Source organism: Piliocolobus tephrosceles, chromosome 2 (assembly GCF_002776525.5).
Source record: "Piliocolobus tephrosceles isolate RC106 chromosome 2, ASM277652v3, whole genome shotgun sequence".
NCBI classification, from domain to species: Eukaryota; Metazoa; Chordata; class Mammalia; order Primates; family Cercopithecidae; genus Piliocolobus; species Piliocolobus tephrosceles.
Window position 1 is genome coordinate 79630496 of NC_045435.1, and position 21955 is coordinate 79652450.

The following is a 21955-nucleotide window of genomic DNA, read 5'->3' on the forward strand; positions in this document are numbered from 1 at the left end:
GGTGTCACTGTCTCTGTTCCCATCTCTCACTTTCCGTGTGTGTCACTTTCTCTACATATCTCACACCGTCGTCTTTGTGTCTCCCCGTCGCCATCTCTCACCCTGTCTCCTTTTCTCTCGCTCTTTCTCTGTGGACCAAACACTAGCTGCCTCCTCTCTCCCTGTCTCTCTACCTGCCGGTCTGGAAGCAGCCGCCTCCTTGCTTTTGCAGGGCTCTCAGACTGTTTATCTTCTGTCTGGACCCTCCGAGAGACTTTCTCCTACTTGTCAGCAAGCCCCAGTGTCAGGGAAGGGCTACCCTTTAAGCGAGTTTCTTTTTGCCTGGGATGGGAGAGCAGAGGGAAGTTACAGCCCTCTAACCTGTCAGACTTGGCCTTGCAGCCTTTTGGCAGCAAAGACAGGACACAGCACCTCTGCCTATCACCTGTGGCCAGTGAGGGTCAGTCAGCCGAGGGGCTGGGGCTAAATGAGTAAATTGGAGTGTCTCCCACATGGATTTTGAAAATGAATTAAAGTCCTCAGGGCAATGGAAAGCTGCCTTGGAACATTGGAAACGTTTCTCTTTCTGGGAACTTTACTGTGCCTTGCGGGCGATGTGAAGGAGTGCTCCCAGGTAGTGTTTAGTCTGCCTTTTCCTCTTGCGTGTTATTTTCTCTGGCACATGGCTCAGTGGCCTTAAAGGTTGGGTTCAGCTGGAGGAGAAAGCATCCCTCTCTTTGAGGGTCTTAGGGAATACAGTCCCTTTCACTAGATTACAGCTTTGCTGTGGTCAAGCTGCAGTGGAACCCACAGGACCCAGGTGGTCATTGCCACTCATGCGTGTATCTGGGAGCTTTCCACTCTCCCACACCTCACTCTGCAAACATCACCACAGCCACCGGGGAAAGGCTGAAAGCAGGTGTGCATCCGGCGTTGTCACAGCATTCTTGAGGTTCCACCCACTCGCCTTCCTTAGATCTGCTCAGCTGTGTGCACTTGGCTCACAGACTCATGTATATTCAGGAGCACACCATCAAAGATTCATTCCCTCTAGCAAGAGCTGCTCCAAGCTAACAGGACTCCAAACAGTCTCTGGTTGTATTCAGCTTTCTATAAGCTGAACACAAACTAACTTCTCCCTAACCTAAACCCAACCCCACAGCCCAGCTCAGTTTAATATTATCACAAAGAGTTTTTGTTGCCAGCAGCTGTGAAAATGTGATGGCCCTAGTGGCATCTGGAGTCTTATTTAAGGTTTGATAGGGCAGCACCTGCATAGAATTCAGGTTGGTCAGGCCTGGAATGAATATAATATTTTTTCAGTGGGAACTTCCTAATTTCATGAGCATAGGAGCAATTGGTGCCCACTCTAACTCCTTTTGTAAGGAAGAAAGGCATAACCAATGTGATTAATAAATTGAAGTGGGTCAAAGAAGAGTGAGGATAGCTGAGGACTCTAACCAGTCCCTTCCTACTATCACTTAGTCCTGTGTTTTTGAGTAGTTTAGCTAAAGGCTTAGGTAAACCTTGCCTGCTTAATTTTATTCTTATACATAGAATATTGATATGTCTATATATCATAAATATGATGAAACTTATCACATGTCAAATATTAATTTTCTTCATTGGCAGCTGGATCTAGACTATACAATATGACTTATTTTCCTTGTATGGGGATATCCTGGTGTGAGAAGTAAGGAAGGGGTTGGAATAGTTTTGGAAATAGTTGATAAATATTTTTCAGCTATCACCATTGGGGTTTTTGTTTGTTTTTTAGTGTTTGATTTAAACACTAAATCAAGTATGCTTTATACACTTTGAGGCAGAGATATCTTTTAACTTCATTGATGAGCATATAATTTTCTGATAATGGAAACTGGCAAAGTTGGAAAAAGAAACATAAGTGAGTTTAGGGGGTAGTTTTCTGGTTTCATTATCAGTGCAAAAGACGGCCAACCCTTGTGGGCCTAGCTTCTCCATAAGCAGTTAACTAAAATATATTTTCCACCAGTAGGTGTCATCAGTATTCATAAATGTTTAAAAAATAGCATTCACTTGTCAGCCTTTTGAAAAACATTATTATATAATTGTTTATAAACTAGGCATTGACTGTTAATTCCTCTGAAAGTATTTTTTTAAGAGTGATTGTTTTCTTTGTAGAAAGAATGTGGTTATAATAAACAGAAAAATGGATCTATCCAGAGGCCTTTCTAGGAAAACAGGACTTGTTGACCTTCAGAGGCCTTTGCAACAGAGCACCTGTGCCCTTTAAACATTTAATGGCCGTGTGTAATGGCTGTTCCTTCCGAATTTGCCATGGGTAGGACAGTGCACACAGCATGGCACTGGCAAGTGCCTTCTAGCATTCACTCCTATCCTTGCAGCAAGTGTACTGGGGAAAGCCACTTAGGAAAAGGCTCCTGGAGAACAGGCAAGCGGCATTGATGTACATTTGATACCACGCACTGAGTAAAAAATATGCAAAAATAAGCATTATCTTAAAAGCAAATAAAAATTCTACTCAAGATTTAAGTGATTTGTAATTTTTTATTTGTGGTAGTTTCCAGTGAAAGCAAAAAAAAAAAAAAAAAACAGATATTTTAAAAATGTATTTTTATTTTTTAAATGATCTATTTTAAGCTTTTGAAAATATTCCACAGGGATTAAAATATTGCATGTCTGTTAGTATAATACTGCCTCTTAATGCTATTTCTTATGACATGGGGATTTGAGTTGGGTGGCAAATGTTTAATTTTAATATCCATAATCAGTGAGATCCTGCTGGCTATAATCATTAATTGTGAAATCTAAGGAGCTTAGTTCATGGCTGTAGACTTTCACAGAAAATTGTGGTATGATATGAGCATTAAGCTTATTTCTTCTAATCTTCGATGCAGCTTTGTTCCGTTTATCTGTTTTTGTATTTATTGGTCATCTACTTCCCATGCCAGGAGGAACTGGTCTATATAGGTGCCCTAAACTCCTGATCCAATCACTAGAAGAAAATGTGTTACCTCTAATGAATTATCCTGAATGTAAGTTAAAAATCAGTATTTCCCTGTAGTGAGGTTTGCTTTTTTTTTTTTTTTTTAGACGGAGTCTCGCTCTGTCGCCCACACTGGAGTGCAGTGGCCGGATCTCAGCTCACTGCAAGCTCCGCCTCCCGGGTTTACGCCATTCTCCTGCCTCAGCCTCCCGAGTAGCTGGGACTACAGGCGCCGCCACCTCGCCCGGCTAGTTTTTTGTATTTTTTTTTTTAGTAGAGACGGGGTTTCACCATGTTAGCCAGGATGGTCTCGATCTCCTGACCTTGTGATCCGCCCGTCTCGGCCTCCCAAAGTGCTGGGATTACAGGCTTGAGCCACCGCGCCCGGCCGAGGTTTGCTTTTTAAAAAGAAGGCTTAAAAAAAAAAAGTGAAGAAAAGGAAGCAAGCTCAGGTAAGATGGACACATTGGCTAAGGAAGCTAGAGCCTTGTGAGAAGCTTTTAAGAGTTTTAGGTCCAGTTCATTTTTAATGAAAATACAAAGAGGTGTTTCTGTTATTTTTGAGAATATATCTGACAACTTGGTGGACAACTTACTTTCGGTTTTAAAATTTACCATCTTAGATATTGGTCAGATTAGGCCTGATTTAGTTAATGATATTTGTAGCCACTGCTTTTGACTCTCAGCAGTTTTTCAAAATTTGTAGCGCCATAGACCATAGGCCTATCTCATGAATAGCTGAATACTGCCCTGCGTCTCCAAAGTATAGGCTCTGATTTTGACTTAGCCAGTAGCCTTGCATGACCCTGAGAATAATGACATGCACCTAGAAATGACAGAGCTCTGTTCCTTTTCTAAGTCTACTATGTCTAGTGTCTCACTTGAGACCCCAAACGTGTTGTAAGGTTAACATAAAACTTGTACTGTTCTCACCACTTCATGAATAAGGACACTGAGGGGAGGTGATTTGCAGAAAGCTGCAAAGAAAATCAGAAGCTAAGCCAAGATCCAATGCCAAATTTCCTGATGGATTCAGTCCAGCATTTAATATCAGCGTCTCTTGTAGCATCTAAGGGTGTTTACCTCTGTGGGATAAAAAGTGGGGTGGTAATACAAAACTTAATAGACATGCAAAATACTTTAAAATATTATCTTTTAGGTATAACCTTGAGCACCTTATATAACTGAGAAAGTATCCTTTAAGGCTCACTTCTAAAGGGCAAGGTGAACCCTATGCTCCTGCCACGATTTATGCCTCTATCAGTCAACATGTGCATTTTAAAATTGTATGCACCTCGGGCTGTACTCCTTGAATGTCAGCTGAAAAGCTAAAGGGTTACTGGTTTCTAGTAATCTCTACATTTCTTGGAATCTATATCATATTGTATTGAACTGATAGTATACCTGAACAGCCACATGAAACTAGTCATAAGGAGTTACTACAGTTAGAATCCTGTAATTTCTTCACATGATGAAATAGACTCCAGGAATCATATGACCTCAGAGATCTTGCTGGGTGGGAAGCCACACGGAGCTACCCAGAAAAAGGCCATCACTTGCTGTAGGATCTGGTTATGGTCACTGAGCCATCATTCTGAGGCTGTTCAGTTGGAAAATTATTTTGGGAAACTTGGTCCTTAAGAATGCACATGAACTAGCAATAGAAGAGGAAAATGTGTTGACTTTACATGTGTACATTTAATGCTGTTCAAGGGCATTGACTAAAATAAGACTGCCTGAGTCTCAATGCTGTCTCCACCACCTGCTAGTGATGTGGCCTTGGACAAGCTACTGTGCCTCTCCAAACCTGTTTCCTCAACGGTAAAATGGAAATGAAGAGCTCTAACTCCTAGGACCGTAGTGAGGGTCAAATGAGATGTTTCATATGCACTGCTAACCATAGTGCCTAGCATGTAGTAAGTGCTCAAAAAATGTCATTATAATTAAGACCTTTACATCTCAAAACAGATTCTTAAAATGGTTTTAAGAAACATGATGATCACCAGTCTAATTGCCTGAATGCTGTTTTACACACAGCAGTGCATTAGGGACTTTACTGTAAGTCCCTTAATCGTCACAGTAATCCTATGAGGTTGGTATTCATACCCCCTTTTGCAGAAGAAGAAACTGAGGCTCAGAACAGGTAGTGGCTTTCCCAGGATGGTTTTAATACTGGGTCAAGGAGATGAGACTAAAAACCCAGTTGACCCTGAAGTCTGTACTTTTCCAACCACATCACATTGCCTCTAAGTGACTAAATCATTGGTCTTCTCACCACATAACATGGGAAGGATGAACCCGCCTGCCCCCAAAATTGCCTGATGCTCAAAGGCCCATTTTTTCCTGTCTGGTTAGGAAACCCCACCATTAGTCAATGCTTCTGGCAGCCCACTTCATAGAACGTTGCAACTCACGGGAGTGGGGTTTGCAAGCCCCCATTTGGGAGGGTTTTAGCAATTTTCATTTTGTGTTTCTCAAGACCAAGGAGGTGGTCTTTGGCAGAATTCTGCATGCTTACCTCTGGAGGTGACACCGTTAGTTCTGTTAGTCATTTTGCTTATCTATATTAACCACAAGCCTTCTGTGTAAACCAATCACTGGAAGGCCCAACTACCATCTGGATATTTGCAAATTGTGTCATTTTCTCAAGACACCCTGTGATTGCCCATAAAAATCCTGGACAGATGTCACTGTTTTCATAACTACTGAAAGAAAATAAATTACTGATCACATCCTAATTGTGCAAAGCCCTGTGTAAATGTAATTGTTATTGATGATGTGTGTATCTGGAAGGGCTACTTTGTGATGTATATGTGCAGTTGCCTTCCATAATTTGTCAGTCTTGATAATGGGTAGAGGTCACACACAAAATGAGGAAATTGCCGTGACTGCATTGCCATTTATTCTTATGTTGGCTCATGGACTGTCAGGAGTGAAGGCCAGAGGTTTCTATTGCCTTCCCTTTTTTTTTTTTTTTTTTTTTAAAACAAGTTGACACCAGTAACTAGTTTAGAAGAGGCTATGTCACGTCCAGTGCAGTGGCTCACAGCTGTAGTCCTAGCACTTGGAGGCTGAGGTGGATGGATCACGAGGTCAGGAGTTCGAGACCAGCCTGACCAATGGTGAAACCCCGTCTCTACTAAAAATTCAAAAATTGGCCAGGCGTGATGGCGCACACCTGTAATCCCAGCTACTCAGGAGGCTGAGGCAGGAGAATCGCTTGAACCTGGGAGGCGGAGGTTGCAGTGAGCCGAGCACCACCCCAGTCTGAGAAAAAGAGCAAGATTCCATCTTCAAAAAAAAAAAAACAAAAGAGAGAGAGAGAGAGACTGTGTCACAAGTTAATCAGGAAAGGTTTCCGAACATTCTGCTGGCTGGGAAAGGAGTGATTCTTTTTAAGTCTGGAAACACTTGTGCCCAGACTTTCTGTTTGGACCATTGTGTCCTTTTGAGAGAAGGTAGCCCTGATTGTTAGTAAATTTCAGTTAATTGGAGCTGAACCAGAAACCTTAATGGTAAGTTCACTAGACTTTTTTCTTCTTTCTGGCTCTTAAGATGGGGAGGAAAGGAGTAGCAAAACAGGCTTTTTTTTTCCTGAGGATTTATGAAACAAACAAATCCAGCCTCCAGGAAATGACCCAGGGTCATTGCATCAGAGAACTTCAGAGTGGGAAAGGCCTGTTGAGAACATGTAGCCCAATTCTTATCTGCTGCCAGATCCATTCAATCTCTGCTTAAACACCTCCAGGGACAACATTTTAGGTGGTATACAGTTGGCCCTCTATATCCACTCATTCCACGTCCATGGATTCAACCAACCATTGATCAAAACTATTTGGATCCCAGGACTTTGGGAGGCAGAGGCAGTAGAATTGCTTGAGTCCATGAGTTTGAGACCAGCCTGGGCAACACTGCAAGACCCCATCTCTTAAAAAAAAAAAAATCAAAGAATTCACCAAGCGTGGTAGCACACACCTGTAGACCCAGTTACTTGGGAGGCTGAGGTGGGAGAATTGCTTGGGCCAGGGAGTTTGAGGCTGCAGTGAGCTGAGATGGTGCCTCTGCAACCCTAGCCTGGATGAAAGAGGGAGACCTTGTCCCCCCCCCGCAAAAAAAAAAAAGGAAAAGAAAATATTAGGGAATAAAACAATAAAAAAACAACAATTTTAAATGATACAAATAAAAAGCAATACAGGATAACAACAATTATCACTTACATTGTATTGAGTATTTTAAGTATTCTAGGAATGATTTAAAGTGTAAGAGGATGTGTGTAGGATGCAGGCAAACAGTATGCCATTTTATATCATTGACCTGAGCATCCTTAGATTTTAGTATCTGAGAGGGTTCTGGAACCAATCACCCCTGGATACTGAAGGATGAGTGTACTCTATCTGTGTTTAGTATAGATGACGAGAAAATCCTTTCTTAATTGTAACATTGCTTCCTGGAGCTGTATGTTATTCAGTAATACTTTACTTTTTGTTTGTTTGGTGTTTTTTTTTTTTTTTTTTTTTTTTTTTGAGACGGAGTCTCACTCTTGTTGCTCAGGCTGGAGTGCAGTGGTGCTATCTCAGCTCAATGCAACCTCCGCCTCCTGGGTTCAAGTTATTCTTCTGCCTCAGCCTCCTGAGTAGCTGGGATTACAGGCGCATGCCACCACGCCCTGCTAATTTTTGTATTTTTGGTAGAGACAGGATTTCACCATGTTGGCCAGGCTGGTCTCGAACTCCTAACCTCAGATAATCCACCCCCCCTCGGCCTCCCAAAGTGATGGGATTACAGGCATGAACCATTGTGCCTGATCCAGTAATACTTTCTTATGTGTTATGCCCTTAAGTATTTGAAAACTACTCTCTCTCCACACCTCTCCCGCTCCACCCACGCATATGTGCATTCTCTCCTCTCCCTCTCTCCCCTCAGATGCTTTCCTTCTCCTGGCCCAGTGCTCCTGGTTCCCCTAACTTTTCCAAATATGACATACTGTCCTATCTCTTTCCTGTCCTTGCTTATTTCTTATGGACATCTTTAGTGTGCCTGAAAATCTTGAGTATTGATAAATGCAAAGACACTGTATGACGCTGTGTCAACAAACAGGATTTCTTTTAGGCTTAATATGCTTCTTTAGAGAAGAGAAGTACACTAATACATTGGAAAAGATTTTTGAAGTGAAGATGACAGACTAAAGATTAACATTGTTGTCATATAAATAATTTATGCAGATATTTAAAAAGTACCCTAAGATATTCATTGACAAATAAGCCAAAGATACTAGAAGGCAGTTCACACACAAGGAATGGTAAAGATTATTTAAAATGTTCACTCCAGTAGGAATTATAGAAATGAAAAAGGCAATAATAAGGTGCTATTTTAGACCTAATTGATGTTGCAACTATTTTTAAGACATAATAAAACCAATCTGGGCGTGGTGACTCACACCTGTAATCCCAGCACTTTGGGAAGCCAAGGTGGGCGGATCACCTGAGGTCAGGAGTTCAAGACCAGCCTGGCCAATATGGTGAAACCCAGTCTCTACTAAAAATACAAAAATTATCTGGGCGTGGTGGCGGGAACCTGTAACCCCAACTACTCGGGAGGCTGAGGCAGGAGAATTGCTTGAACTTGGGAGGTGGAGGTTGCAGTGAGCTGAGATTGTGCTATAGCACTGCAGCCTGGGCAACAGAATGTGACTCTGTCTAAAAAAAAGAAAAGAAAAAAACCCAATGCCGTGAATGTTCCTGGAAAATAATACACTTATTGGTGGGGCACGGTGTCTCATGCCTGTAATTGTAGCACTTTGGGAGGCTGAGGCAGGCAGATTGCTTGAGCCCAGGAGTTTGGGACCAGCCTGCACAACATAAAAAGATCTTGTGTCTATTTAAAAAAAAAGAAAAGAAGATAACACATTTTCTGTGCATATTAAAAGACAAAAATGGTTCAGATATTTGGATGTAGTGTTCTAGCTCTTGTGGGGAAAAGGCTGTATTTCCAAAGTTGTTCATAATGACATTATTTGCAATAATAGTCATGCTTTGTATTTGTGCATTTTACAGTTTCAAGGTACTTCTATATTCTTTGGCTCTCCTGAGTGTATAATTGTCCTCATTTTAAAGACAAAGATACCAAGGGTCAGAGAGGTCCAATGATTTGCTCAAGACCACACAACTGGGAATGGCCTAGCTGGAGCCTGAAGTCTGATGATTTGGTTCCAGTCTAGCATCCTTTCCTATTTAACTGGACAGAAAAGCCAACAACCTCTCTGTCCTACAATAGAGCAATAGCTCCATGACCATGGCCTCTGGCACAGGGGTCAGTGACATCATTTGCAGCCATTACTCACTAGCAAACAGAAATACCCTAGTGTTCCTGGAAAAAATAAAGAGAAAAAAAGTTGAGCATGATTATATACTCATTGTAACCAGTTTAAACCTATATGTGTGCATATGGGATGTAGAGAAGTGGGGACAGGTATGTTGCAATGAGGACACCTTCCTTTTTCATTGTGCTCAATAAATCCAGAGCAATGCCACCCTTTGTTCAGATAGTAGTCATTTTCTTTTTTTTCTTTTCCTTTTTTTTTTTTTTTTTTGAGACAAAGTCTTACTCTTTTGCCCAGTCTGGAGTGCAGCAGCAAGATCTCTATTCACTGCAACCTCTGCCTCCTGGGTCCAAGTGACTCTCCTACCTCAGCCTCCCAAGTAGCTGGAATTACAGGCATGAGCCACCACACCCAGCCAGCAGTCACTTATCTTCACGTGCATTTTCTCCTTTGAGCCTTGCAGTAGCTGAGGGAGCTGGGCAAGGCAAGGACTGTCCTTTTTAAAAAAAATTTGCTATTTTGTTTGTTTTTAGGTTTTCATTTTTTAGTTTTTCATTTTTTCTTCATTTTTCTTTTTTCCTGGAGCTGTCCTTTTTGTTGGTCAACTGAGGAAAAAGAGATTCAGAGAAATTAGGAGGCAGGGCCCAATGCTGGTCCCTCCTTGCCCAGTCTTGACCTCTTGGCATGCCACAATGTTGGCGTAAGCCAGTCATGGTTCTGGGTAGGTGATAAGCAGCACTGTCTCTCTGGGGGATGTTCTAAGTGAACCCCATTAAAGTTAGCCAGAACACTGTACAGAGTAATCTCCAAGTGCAAGGCCCTACTTTAAATTTGATGTGAGACCACTGTTAAAACAAAAAGCCCACAAGGAATGGATAGATACAAACTTCTATACACAAAGGTGATGTATTTTGTTTGTTGGTTTGTTTTAGAAATAGGGGCTTGTTCTGTCGCCTAGGCTGGAGTGCAGTGGCACAATCATGGCTCTCTGCAGCCTTAACCTCTCAGGCTCAAGCGATCCTCCGACCCACCTCAGCCTCGAGAGTAGCTACAGCTATAGTCCTAGGACTACAGCTAGGACTACAGGCGTGTGCCACCATACCTGGCTAATTTTCTTTCAATTGTTTTATTTTTGTAGAGTCAGGGTCTCATTGTGTTGCCCAGACTGGTCTCAAACTCCTAGGCTCAAGTAATCCTCCTGCCTCGACCTCTCAAGGTGCTGGGATTACAGGCATGAGCCACTACTTCTGGCCACAACATATCTTAAAATGATGTCTCTCTGGACTCTGCACACCTAATGCTTGCAGCACAGGTGATAAATAGAAGAAATACAGCATTTCCTGAGGGCACTCTTTCTGTAAATACCATTAGCATTAGAAGTTGGCAAACTGATTGAATTAAATAAAGCTGAGAGCCTGTGTCTGAACCCTGAAATAAAATGTAAAAAGGAAAAAGGAAAGGTAAATATTTTGGACTTGCCATGGGCTGTCAGATTTGGAAATGTGGAGTCTTCCTAGAGGAAGACGCTACAGAAGGAAAAAGGGAACAAGCTAGTGGTGGAAAGAGATGGAGTTGGGCCAGATGGCCGAGGGGGGCAAAATGGTGAGTCTTCCCTGTGGGTGCTTTCTGAACCCAAGGCCAGGGCAAGCTCCTATTTCAAGTGTGCTATCTTATGTTGGCATACTAACATTTCATAATCGCGAGTGACGCAGGCATGTCAAGAACAACCCCAGGCAAATACACAGAAGATAACTAAAGGTCACTGGGGAAAACTATTTTTAATTTTTGACTTCATATGGGTTCGGGGGCCAGGGGGGCGCAGTGAAAGTGGCTCATCAATATCGTGTTAGGTTTTGGCAGTCTTAGTTCATTTTCTCATCCCTGGTCAGCCATCCTGGTGATTGCGTTGGGGATGTCTGGGTATGATCTTGCAGAAGGAGTCAGAAACCACTGTAAAGAAGGAGATAAAGAAGAGGGAGAACTGATGGTTTCTTGTGTGTAAGCCACAGATGCATGATGAACTGTCACCTCCACCTCCTTCCTCCTCAGATGTTTGATGGTGACTTATCTGAGAGCTTTGAAAGGGAGAGCATCAGAAAAGACACGTTGCATCTCTTATTCGTCTCTGAATGCTTTATGCCCAGGTTCCAAGGGCCTAGAAGAGTAAGCTTGATTCTGACACCAATGTCAAGGAACAGGAGCTTGCTTCGGAAGTCTCTTAAATGCAGCATTTATTTCTAAGCTGGTTCATACAAGAGCTTCCCAAGTAGCAGGGGACAGGGCAAAAGTAGGCTTAGTTTCTTGGCATTTCAGAGTCTGTTTCTGGAATGAGAGGACTGGATTAGATCGTTATTTTCCAGAAGGTGGGTTTCATACCACTTGGGCAGCTCAAATCTTACAAAGACAAATCACAAAATAATTTAATCACTTTCCCTTTTAAATTCTCTGATTATGTCAAGTTTCCACTTGGAATTAGTGTGTCTTTAACACCTCCCCATCACTTGATAATTTCCCTGTGTAACTAAGTGTAGGCCTCTGGGTTCATTTTTTAAAGTTAGCATCTGTTTATGGCAGGTGATAGTGATTTTCCATTTAAGGCAGTGATAGTTTATTTTTACAATAAGTTTTTAAGTAAAAAATGACTAACTAAGGAAATAGTACATAATGGCTCAGGTGACATGTACATATGGCAAAAAAGTATCATGGCAATACAGAGAGTTTGGAAACAGTGAACAAGGCATGTTCTGCGGGGTTTTCTAGGATTAAAAGTCTACAATAAGTTCCCAAGTTTGACACAGTCACTTGCAAACTAAACTTGAAATTTGGACATTTAGCATAGGACCCAAATTTCAGATATTAAGACTAAGTAGATAAAAATTGGCTTTAATGTGTTATAGGAAGTGAATCTGTGCTACATGTTAGCCAACTTAAAAAATAAAACTAGATTTCTGTCCTCAGAACATACATCTTTTTCTTTTCAAAGCGTCAAAGAACATTCCAAAGTTCCAGCTAAAATGATTCAACCCATCCTGTTCCTTTTCCCCTTCACTCTGGCAGGAAGGATTGGATGAGATTACACTTTAATTGGGGTCAGCCCTAGAATGTAATGGTTAAGAACTTGGATTAGGAAGTCAGCCTGAACTGAGTTTGAATCTCCACTTGGCCACCTGTGAGCTGAGAGATCTTGGATTTGTGTCTCATCCTCTAAGCCTTAGTTTCCTCATCTGAAAAATGGGAATTTGAAATGAGCATATAACAGGCTTCCACCAAAGCAAGTACTTAATAAGTCATTAGCAGCAGCAGCATCTATCTTGAACGTAGATCAGTTGAGTAGAAGCTATATAGGTGGTTATACCTACCAAGGCATCTGCTAGGAGGTAGCTCCTTCCTTTGTAGGAAATAAAGTGATCAGAGCTAGCATTGGGCATTATTATTTTTTAAAAAAACAAAAGATGTTCCAAGCATACTGCGAAGCTTCACATTCATTTCTGCCAGGTAGAACAACAAAAAAATCTAGTGCGGCCTTCTGATTGTTCCCAGATTGACTTTCAAACAGGGGTTGGTGTGTGAGATGATTGTTCCCAGATTGACTTTCAAACGGGTTGGTGTGTGAGCTCTGGGTAGAGAAGCACCCTGGCCAGGGGAGTAGGGAGCAAATTGTCCCGAGGCCAGCTCCCACCTGACATGCGTCATCTGAGAATCCTAGCCAAATGCCAACCATGGACACAGACCCAAGGCAAGCAGATGAGGGTGAATTAGGTTGCTTTGAGCTCTTGACGCCCTATTCATTTGCAGGGTGCTTTAATTATAAATAGATCCTTTGTTGGAAATGTAGGGAGACTCCATAGTGTGATGGATATGAGCTGGTAAAGAGCTAGACAACTAAAAAATGACCCCTAATGCTCTTTTATTGTCCATAAATATTTATTTGAGACCTGGCTCTGTGTATCATTTTCCCCCTGGTTTAGAAAAGGCATGCTTTCTGTCCTCAAGGAACTTCTACTTCAGTTTGACCAAGTCATTAACAACACCATCATACTGGTAGTGACTGTCAACCAGGGGGAGGGGGAGAAGCAGGCTATTTCATTGGGTAGCTTGGCAGACTATGGAGGGGGAATACTGAGAAGTGGTCATCCAATGAGCTCCCTGATGCTGGATGCCTGCCACCCCCCAGTCCTCAAGTGTGCCCTTATCAGAGGGCAGCATCTTCTGGGGACACGCGAGCAGGACACCTTTGAACCTGGGCTCACTAAGATTCTCAGAGAGGAATCAAGAGGAGCTGCTGATTCCAGAGCGATAGGGCTTGAATGCCGAAAGAACATTCTCTCCTCCTCCACTCCCTGCGTCAGTGTCTACTTCCCTTTTGCCTCTACAGCCTATTCACTTCACAGCTCCCCCCTGGTTTAGGAAACTAACAATGCTGTGGTTAATTAAGAACCCAGGCCTTGCTGAGTTAGTAGCTTTGGGCCCAATTTGGGCTGTGTGACTTCAGGCAAGGTCCTTAACCCCTCTTAGTCTCAGTTGCCTACACTGTGAAATGGGTATATTAATAGCACTAACTTAAGTCAAGGAAATAATGCACAGAAAGCACTTTGGCACAGCCTAGCACAAAGTCCTCCTGTATATTGCGATTATATTATTATTTATTATCAGAGGAAGTTGTATATCCTGGGAAGCCAGTGTGGGGTGGCGGGGGAAGTTTTCAAGGCAGTAGATTTGAATTCAGATTTCACCACTGCCAGTTAACTACTGGGTATGACTTAGAGGAAGTCTCTTACTTCTCTGAACACCTGCTTCCTCCTCTATGAAACAGGATAACAGGGTTGCTGTATGGCATAGATGAGAGCGTGTGTGACTCCATGGCTCTTGGTGCCTCCTCCTTCCCTTTCCTAGGCTTCCCTCATTGTTTACATAGTGCTTCAGAGTCACAAGAGTCACACCTGCATCAGGTGTAGGGTGACTGCTCTGTTTCTAGAAAATTGCTAGAGTCTATGAGTAGGCAAGTGCCTTGGCAGGGTATAATTTATTTAATCGCAATTGATTGAAGCTTTGCAGGGTCAAGTGGCCCTCTGCACAGTCCTGCTTTGCAAACTAAGGGGCACCCCTCAGTTGACTCACAAATGTTGGGGCAGAGGGAAGGAGGGCCTGGCATGTAGAAGAAGAACCTTCCACTCCATCCTTGTGCCCTTCACAACCTGGCAGTGCTTGGGAAACCTTTACCAAGGAAATTATTTTGCCAGTTTAGACTTCCAGCAGTCTTCAAAGGAATCCTCTCCTCTGTAGATGTCCCATATTGGAAAACACTTGAGAACCTTGCTGCTGTCTGCTGCAGGCATCCTTTACCTCAGGAATAAATACCATTTTTATTTTACCACCAAAATAATGTCCTTGACTCTACAATGGCTAGCCAACTTTTTTTTTTTTTTTTTTTTTTTTTAGAAAAACCCAACAACCAAATCACAGGTTTGTATTTATTCTTTCATTTTAAGTCAGTTGCCACTGTCTACCCATTTTCCCCATTATCTCTTTGGAGTTGAAACTAGCTGAGAGTGATTCTGGGAGCAAAGCTGAGTCTCTGAGCTCCTTGCCTTCTTTGTTGTGTGCTACATCGTTTTTTTTTTTTTTTTTTTTTTTATTCACAGGCTTCTGCATTTTAATAAACTGTAGATAATGATACATCTGGTTGCATATTAATTGCGACAGTTCAAAATAACATGTAATCACTATGTTTCAAGGTTGCAAATGTACAGCACTGAGAGTCAGTGTTTGTTATGAACCTTTGGAAAAATCCATTGTTACTGGGTATTTTTTAATTCTTGCCATTAAAAATGCACTACAGAATGGAAAGTGTCTTAACAAATGAAATCAGTTTTGTGTTCTGCACACATGCACATGCACATACACCCCTCCCAAAGAATAACATTTTGAAGCTATTCATCTGGTCATTTGGGGTGTGTGGGGGCAACAGAAATGCCAAATGAATCCATTATAGATTACTTACCTCACAGTTTCCTGAACAGCATGCTTTGTATCTTATTTTTCTGCATACCATTGCTCCGTGGGTGGTAAGATGTCAGCTGAAAGCCAAAAACAGGAAAGTTTAAGATTTTTAAAAATTTATTTCCTATTTAATCAATCCCATGTGGTTGTTTGACTAGTAGCTTTTTCCATTCTGAATAATCAAATTTGAATGTATTCTGTTCTCGGCTGGGAGCAGAGTGTTCTAAAACACCCGGGTGCTGTGTCCCCTGGTTCTAAGTGTGGGCATGTGCTCCTGAGGACACACATGGACCAAACATTTGAAGGGATAATTTGTGCTAGAAGGGACAGCTGGGAGTTACCAGGGAGCACCTCGAATGTATTTTGTGTTTCTCTTTGGAGGTCACATCTCTGCAAGGCCTGTCTGCTCAAAATCGTTGTTCTTGTCAAAAACAGAAACCAACTACACATCAAGAGAAGGGGATCCATTTTCTTCTGCAGACTCAGTGCCCTTGGTCAGATGTCCCTGTAGTTTTTACCCAGCAACCAATTGGGATCCCTGGTCTCTGTCTAGTTTTCAGTCAGATGACAGACCTGACTGTCAGCTTTGCTTGCCTGAGATGTGTTTGATCATCCCAGATTCAGCTGGAACAATCTGTCCTTCCTTTGGGACACTGAGATTAAGATCTGCGCATCCTTTTTCATCTCTGTACTTCTTTTTGCTCTTCTGGGAAGCTAAGATAATGCTGAGCTTCAAAGAATGATGGATGAGAAAGACAGAGGACTTTTCTGTGGTTCTGTGTGGTCCTTTCTTGGTTACACATTATTTTTGTGAAGTTTCACCTTGCACATCCGACATGGGTTGAATGCCCAGAGTTCCTCTCATTGCCTAATCCCAGACAGTACTGGGACCTGGCAAGACTGGAGACCAGCTCTTCTAGCCCATAATTCAGCAGTGTCGGTGGCAGTGGGCAGGTGGGAGGATAATGCAAATCTCCCAGATTAGGAAGGTTAGGACTTGGGTCCTTATCTTGAGATTTTACTGCTTTCCTCTCTTCCAATATAGCCTTGAATCCTGCCAAACCACCACTAGTTCTGCTGTATCCAGCCGGAGCTTGACTAAACAGGTGATAAAACCACGGGAAGAAAAGGAAGGCAGGAATGTGGAATCAAAATACATGATCTCGTAGCAGCCTCAGTGGCCAGAGCAGTTATTGGTACGATTCTGACAGGTGACATGGAACTCCAGCTTTGTCCCTGGAAGGATCAAGGCAAAATCCAGTGCTGCAGGGAATAGAAGAGGGCAGGGGCACAGGCTGGCAGAGAGACCATGCCTCTCCCAGGACATCAGAAATAAGGGCAATACTCTGATATTTACTGAAGACTTTCTAACAGGTGGGTGTCTGCCAAGCATATTATACACCTAGTCTCCTGTGATCCTCCCAACAACTCTGTGAGGAGATAGGAGAGTCATCTTCACTTCACAGCAGAGGAAACTAAGCTTATAGAGGTTACATTTTGGGCCCAAGGTCATAGGGTGTTGCTTTCTAACCAGACGGGTTGACTCATATTTTATCCTTAGATCCTTTGCAAAGAATCGATGCACTCTTTGGGCCAGAGTGATAAGAACTTTGTCACTTGCTGCAGAGGCATTCAGATTATTCCTAAGCTCTGAGAGAGCAGAGAAAATGTCCTTAAAGAAGGAGGAATGGAACTCCCAGTGGCATCCTTTTCCCCCTTCCCCTCCAACCCCACCCAAGGGGAAGCCAGAGAATCCCTTTTACAGAGATAAACAAATGCAGAACATATATTCCATCCAAAGGTTTCTAAGAAGTCAGTAGGAAATGACTGACTCCGGAACCCCAAAGCCACAGAGACCTTCCTCTGGACCCCGTGGCTGTGACCAGGAGACCTTTTCTACCTCTGGGTGCCTTGTTGGCATCATCCAACCAGGGATGTCCAGCCCCATTTTCCAGACTGGGGAATGGGTGTGCATTATAGGCACGTTATTTCTGTGGCATTCTTGCCAAAAATGCATAACCTAATTGAGAAAACATCCTCTGGGCGTATGGCTGGCCTTCCCGTAAGGGCCACAGAGACTTGATGCTGCTGGCAACTCTCCTAATTTTTAAGGAGGTTGAACTCTTTAAAAGTTCTCCAGCTCTGAGCATCTGGCCCTTTCTGCCTCAAAAGGCAGATGTGGAGCCAGGGACCACAGACAGAGCTAAACATTTGGCTTCCTCTTTCTCTGAAGGTCTGTAGCATCATGTCTGGGCATGACCAAGATGAGTTTCAGGCAATGGGGGCTGGTGTTTGCTAAAAGGAACTTAACCGGGGTGTGGGTGTGCATTTCTCCCTCTGCCCAAGGTTAAGTAATAGTAACATCCTGTGTAAAGAGAACTTGAATGTGGTTTTCTGCTAAACTTCAATATTTTAAGGCTATTTATTCGATGTGTTTAATCTTGGGCCAATTTAACCAGTAGCAGACTAATAAAATAACAAATTTGGGCTTGCTGCCAGGACAAATGTTGACTTACCCTTATAATGTTGACTAAAACGAATAACTTTGAAAGTTATTGCAGAGTGAAACCTTAGCCAAAAATACAGTGTCTGAAACAGTGGTTTTGTTTCATTTTACTGGCTCTGCTTAGAGATTATGTTTGTAACCTAGGCTGCTGCCTGCTTCACCTCTCAGAGTACTACATTTTACTGAATTATTTCCCAAGGTTCTTTTCTTCAGCCCATAAACCTTCACTCAGCAAAAATGAATTTCCCCATGGCAGGCAAGTAGGACAGGTTACTTTTCCAGTGTGGGGGCAAAACCTCAGTGGTACCAAGAAGAATAAAGGTAATAACTTGCTTGAGTCTTCTCTCAGAAACAAAATGGTATGCCATGAACATTCACCCTCTCCAAGTTTGTAGTAAAATTAATTGCTTCTCCCGGGTGTACTGGAAGAAATCCATCTCACTTGCCCCCTACCCCCACCTTTCCTTCATTTTGCCATTCAGTTTATACAAACAGTAGAGAGCTATAGTATTTTGCTACCATGTGTTTTGGACTTGAAGGAAGCAGGGGAGGCCAGGAGGAAATGAAGCTAGGAGGACTACAGAAATTATCATAAAGTGTGATTTCTTTCTACCCCTGTTTTTTAAATTTGTGTTTTATAGGAAGCTGGTTTGGGCAGGGCTTCTGAGCATGGTTTCAGAGGCTCCTGCCAGCATTGTGTGAGTTCATTCAACTGCCAACTGTCCTCCTTATGCCTCTCCCTTATTCAAGGCTTCCCCCTGAAAGCAACCATCTCACAGGGAGGCTTTGGCCAAGAAGCCATAGGTGCCGAATCTGCTTTTGGTGCTGCCTGGCTCAGGCAGACAGAGCTTGATACACAGAGAATAAACGTCACCCCTCTAACATTAGTATGTTCGGTTCTGTGCACCTGAGAGTTGATGGTTTAATTTGTGGATTTGCCCAGAGTCTCTTGTGACTTCTGCCATCATCTGCTCTTAGCACTTCCATGAGAGGGGACAAGAGATTGTTGGAGTCTCAATCCAGCAGCCCGAAAACCTGTCTGCAGCTTGGGTTTGAGACTGAACCAACTCAGGGTGTTTTGTGGATTTTAGTTATCCAGGCTGTCCCTGTTCCCTCATTAACAAAAACAAAACAAACCCCAGCTTTTTTTTTTCTTTTAAGAAGGAAATTGGGATCTTTTCCTCATAGCATGTTACCTTAATATAGAGGAAAGAGTTGAGCCATTTTATCAAAAAGGACATCAAATCCCCCTTAGATGCCTAATGTGAGACAACTGGCAACCAAACTCATGGCTGGAGAAAACAAACACAAGAATGTGGCTTCCATGTTTGAGATTAGCCAAGACAAAGATAGCAGGGATGCCTCCCAGAACATTTCCTGGCGACTTGTCAAAGTCCACAAAGCCTGTAGTCCCTTTATTGAAATCACTGATAAGCATACAAGAGGAAAATTATAGTTCTGAGTTGGATGACCTTTTCTCACCTTGGGGCTTAAAAATCAATAATTCTGAAGCACATTTGGCCTAATCAATGGAGCCAGGTTTCTGTTGGGATATGGGCCTCATTTTTTGTCTTTCATCTTCTGGGAACAGAAGATGACACCAGGTCAGTTAGCTCTGTGCCGGGGGGAAAGAAAAACAGAAAAAAAATATTTCAATGGAATATTTCAATGGAAATTTTAGAATTAGGAACAATTATTTCATTATTATTTTCTTTTTCTATTTCCAAGAAAAAAGATGGAGTCATTTGCAAGCTCCAAGGCAGCTCTCCTTTCTGTACCCACAGTCTTATTCCTCCTTTGCTCAGGCAGCTCTATGAAGGGCTCCTCAGTGCTGCATATGTGTCCTACGTTCCTGTATTGTTGACCACACCATGCCCTGCCTTCCAGCCATCTCACCTGTTCCTTCCTTGCCAGCTCCACCTGACACTGACTCTCTTGACTCTGTGGATCAACCTTCTGATTCTCCCTATTCAGCTGGGAGACATTCCCCTCAACAGTGACATCTGTATACTTCAATTAAGGCCACTTTGCCCATACTGGGTAAACACTCCCTAAATTAGACTAAGAAGGATGCACAAAGTGACAAAGTCCTCCAAAATATGTATTAGTTACAAAGAGAATAATATTAACTTTGCAGTGGAGAAATCCAGCAGACAACACCTGTGTTAGTTTCTTATGACTGCTATAACAAAGCACAAGCTAGGTGGCTTAAAACAACAAAAATTTATTGTCATATTCTGGAGGCTAAGTCTGAAATGAAAATGTCAGCAGAGGCCGGGTGTGGTGGCTCACACCTGTAATCCCAGCACTTTGGCAGGCCAAGTCGGGTGGATCACCTGAGGTCAGGAGTTGTGACCAGCCTGGCCAACATGGCGAAACCCTGTCTTCACTAAAAATACAAAAATTAGCCACGCATGGTGGTGCACTCCCTGTAGTCCCAGCTACTCAGGAGGCTGAGGCAGGAGAATCACTTGAACCCAGAGGTGGAGGTTGCAGTGAGCTGAGATTGTGCCACTGCACTCCAGCCTGAGCCACAGAACAAGACTATGTCTCAAAAAAAAAGAAAAAAGAAAAGAAAATGTCAGCAGAGCCATGCTCCCTCTGAAACCTGCAGAGGAATCCTTGCTTCTTCCAAGTTCCTGGTGTTTGTTGGCAATCCTTCGTGTTCTTTGGCTTGTAGATACATCACTCCAGTCTCCACCTCTCTGTTGTCACATGGCCATCTTCTCCATGTGTGTCTCTAAATTTCCCTTTTCTTATAAGGACACCAGTGATTAGATTTAGGGCCTACTCTAAACTAGTATGACTCTTCTTAACTTGATTTTTATCTACAAAGATCCTATTTCCAAATAAGGTCACATTCACAGGTATCTGGAGTAAGAACTTACACTTATCTTTCAGTGGGGGCATAATTCACTCCATAAGACCATCTTAACCACGTAGTCAAAGTTAACATCACCAGTAATAAGACTTAGCAACATGGTGTACCACCTATACGATATACCAGGAAGGGCACATCTTTGTGTTGTATTCTTGCCAATAATGCATAACCTGAACCTAATCATGAGAGAACATAAGATTAATCTAAAGTGAGAGACATTCTATAAAATAACCAGTACTCTTCACAAGTGTCAATTAGAGAGCTCTGGTATTTTGCTGTAAGATCACGAAAAACAACAAGACAGAGGAACTATATCACAGATTGGACAGAAATATAACTTTGGATTCTAGATTAGATCCTGGAACAGAAAAAGGACACTAGTGGGAAAACAGAAACCGGTGAAATGAAAATCGCAATAACTCTGTTAATAGCTTAGTTAATAGTATTGCCCTAATGTTAATTTCTTAGTTTTGATAAATGTACTGTGGTTATGTAAAATGTTAACATTAGAGGTAGTGGTGTAAAGGAGGTATGGGAGCACTCTACTAATTTTGCAACTCTTCTGTAAATCTAAGATTATTTCAAAATCAATTTTTTGAAAAAGAGTATGCACATATTAAGGGAATAGATAAGCTCACCTGTTCTTAGAGGCAAAGGTGGCGGGGGGGGGGGGGGGGGGAATAATCTTTAGCAAAAACATAACAATTTGTAAGCCCTATTCTAGGCTCTGATAATTATCTTGCTATTCACAAAGTACTGTGCTATATGCTCATCGTCATTATCTGTCTGTCGTTGGGCAGAATAACGAAGCAGAGGCATATAGTCCAATACATGGTCCACATTTTGCCTCTACCTGAAATACATGATGTTGTGTATTTGTGCTCCTTGAACCTTGACTTGCTCACTTATAAAATGGGGGTAATGATATTAGCTTTCTCATAAGATGTTCTGAAGATGCCAAGAGCAAATCCATATAAAGTTCTTTACCCAGCACCTGCACAGATTGTAAATTCCCTGTAAAGCATAGCTCCTACCCACAGAATTCTCACTGCTGTATTACAAGGTTATTTCCCCATTTCAGTTGAAGAAACCGAGTAAGTAAGTTGCTTAAGACAAGATTAGTGAATATGAGAGCCAGGCTGAAATAGATAAATCTAGAAAAATAATATGGCTCATTCTCAACCATTTTGTTAGAAAAACATTAACCCAAGAGGGAAAATCTGTAGGGATTCATTGAAAGAAAAGATACAGAGCAAGCTGTCAAGTGCCCCCATGCTGGGTGGA

At 42.3% G+C, this 21955-nt stretch overlaps 1 protein-coding gene across 2 annotated transcripts in view; it reads left to right on the top strand.

Annotated features, from left to right (window-relative positions):
• The window catches only part of ARHGEF3 (Rho guanine nucleotide exchange factor 3), a 205178-nt gene that overhangs the window by 128359 nt on the left and 54864 nt on the right, over positions 1-21955 (top strand). The gene's annotated exons all lie outside the window — the stretch shown is intronic.